The sequence below is a fragment of the Eurypyga helias genome, unplaced genomic scaffold (genome assembly GCF_000690775.1).
Source record: "Eurypyga helias isolate BGI_N326 unplaced genomic scaffold, ASM69077v1 scaffold13477, whole genome shotgun sequence".
NCBI classification, from domain to species: domain Eukaryota; kingdom Metazoa; phylum Chordata; class Aves; order Eurypygiformes; family Eurypygidae; genus Eurypyga; species Eurypyga helias.
This window is the reverse complement of record NW_010261174.1, coordinates 11,192-14,190: the sequence shown is the minus strand read 5'-3', so window position 1 is coordinate 14,190 and position 2,999 is coordinate 11,192.

Here is a 2,999-nt window from a genome sequence, read left to right as displayed (position 1 = left end):
GACCTCTAAAAAAAAAAAAAAAAAAAAAAAAATCCTTGTGCTAACGATAATGTTCTCATCAATCTTCAACATAAGGTAAAATCCTTTAGCATTTAGGTTAGTTCTAAGCCCAGAGGGATATATTTCTCTTTCAGCTCTTCTTCTCAGACAAATGATCCAGATGGGAAACTCCTACACAGTCCTCTCCTGTCCACTCTGCTTTCAGCCACGACCCTAAAGCTGGCCATGGTTCCTGTGACTCGCAGCACTTTCCTCATGGCCCCTCTTCTGCTTGGCCAATCCTCAAAGGCTTGAAACATCTGAATAGATGAAGTTATTAAAATATAAAAAAATCCCCTTTTGCTTATCGCTGGACCATGCAGCAGAGAAGGAGGGTGTTGTTCCACAGCTGGGCTCCCACAGCTGAACCCTTTTCAGCTCCTTTTCAGAGCTGAATGTGTGTGGGTCTGATTGTGCTCTCCACCAACACAGATTTTTGGACCTTCAGTTTCAGTGAAACTAAATAGAAGTTACAAGCTGCCTACTCTTAAATATTTATGTAGTTTTAACAGGCAGTTTTTTCTCTCTCTTCACCACCCTCCCCCCTTCTTTTTTGATGGCTTTTTTGTTTAGTGCTTTTTGGATCCAGTCCCTGCATTTATAGATCCCAGGGGAATGTTTTACCCACATGTCTGCCTACTCACCCCACCTTTTGATTTTTACGGAGACCTGTAGAAGTGACTGCATTTACAGTGAGGCAAAACAGAATTTAAAAACAAATTGAATCACACCTCATGGCCACCACAACTCAATCCAAATGCTGCAAGTATGAGGACTTTAAGTTATTATGCAGAAACCCTTATTTTCTTCAAATATGCAGACCAAATGTTCTGTGTCTGTTTCACCTTTTCTTTGTTTCACCTTATTTGAAATCAGAGTGCCAATGGATATAGAGCATGCCTGTCTGCCTACGTCTGGCAGGATTTTCTTCATCTATGAATTCATACTGGTTTTTTAATATTGTTGACAAGTCATAGCTTTATTTCTAGACCATCTATGGGATACCAAAGGTGCATTAAGCCTTACACAGTATAGTCATTGCAGTGGCTGAGCTCACATTCGTATGAATACCCCAGTAAACTGATGTTGTCAGATGTATGCAGAGAATTAGGAAAAGCCAAAATTTAAGATGTCTTGTAACTAGGTTTCTTTTCCAGACTGGATGTTGCAATCGGGTATTATGTGTTATCTAAAATAGGTGAGAAGTGAGGTGAGTGGTGTTAAGACACACTACTTACCGATGCCATTCTGGATATGGTTTGAGTGGATTTTTAGTGGGCAGTGGGTTGCCCATTGGAGGATGCTGTGCTTTACTTTTGAAAGGAGACATGTGATTTTGGGCCACCAAAGCAATATTGGATGGCAATTATTCTCTCCTGGATAGAAGTGCTGTTGAGAGAGTACTAATATGAATCATCTCGCCCTGTGTTATCAGTCAAACCTTTCAGTTCACACCAGTAAACTTGCTCATGCTTCCTATGGCAACACTAGCAACCACGGGGGAAACACCTAGTTTTTGTGCCAGAGCACAGCCTTATAAGCAGCTTGCCTCTCTGCCTGCACCCGGGTGGTTCAGTGTTTCAGACTGTTTCATTAACCACTCTTGGGCAGCATCTCAGCTTAACAGTGGGTAAGGCTACAGCTGCAGTAGGTGTCTCTTAAACTCTCCCTGAAGTGAGGAAATCATACAGCTCCTCTGCTGTTTCCTTACTATGAAATGCTGCTTCTAATCCCCAGTAAACCAGCTGATTTGCTAAAAGAATTTCTAGTTATTTATTTTTATGTCTTTCATTATTGGCTGTTCATAATCACTCTCAGCCTTCCTAACTTTCATGCCCTGACATTTTTTTTGGTTTAGTTCATATTCCTTTTCTATTGGCTTCAGTTGGGCTGGATTTTCATTTTTTGAAAGGCACCTGTTTGGCTTGAACAATATCTTGCCATTTAACCATTTTATTGCTTTCCCTTATACTTTCCTGCCTCCTTCCCCTCATGCATACTTCTTTTTCTTTTTTTTTTTTTTTGGGGTGTGTGTGCTCTCCATGATTATGTTCAAGTTTCTTAAATAGCTTCCATGCTGAGTCTAAAGATTTTAATTTCCTTACTTTTGAATTTAAAGTCTTTTTAATATCTACCGCACTTAAGCACAAAGTTTCCCTTCCGCGGTGCCTGTTGATGCGATGAGCTCCTCCCTGGCATGCCGAGCTACAGTGTGGCCTCGGCTGCAAGGGCCAGGTCCTCCCTGACCACCTCCGGGTCACCTCGGTCCTCTGCTCCAGCCTGGCTCTGTGCTTGGATTAATGAACCTGGTGGAAAACTGCCCCAGGAAGGAGGTTTTCTCCCACCCTCAGTGGAAGGCACAATGAGCTCCTGAGCTGCAGCACCTGGTGGGGGGTTTGAAGTAGCTCGGTGTTTCTTTCCCGACTCGCAGGGCTGGGCTTGGTTGGGTTTCAGGTCCTGCCTGTGGCTGCATGGTACTAGAAGATGGGTGAAAAGGTGTAGGACCATCTGAGGTACTTGGGAACAGAGTGAAAACTGTTTAGCCAAAATATGTGTTCCTCTTTAAGAGCTGCAGTTTGACTGTTGGTTTGAGGAGAACTGGAAGGCTGTGGGATAGGAAATTCTGTGAGAAACTCTGAGCTGGCAGAAGCGACTTCAAGCCTGGCTGCAGGGATCCCACTGCTAATTACCTGCACCATACCCAGACCATAATGTGCTTTTATGGGGACATAGTGAGCCAGTTGTGAGGATGGCTCTGACCGATAAAATCGTAAGAGCTCTCTATAGATTTGCTGGCAGACTAATCAGGATTAGAAGTTCTGGAAACAACAGAAATCAGTGACGTGTGCTGGCTTTTTGTTTTTATTTTCCTTTTCCATCAGTGTTTTCTATTTTTTCTTACTACTGGACTGTGATTTTCCCCCAGGGAAAAAGCCAAGCGTGTATTTTAAATTTCCTTT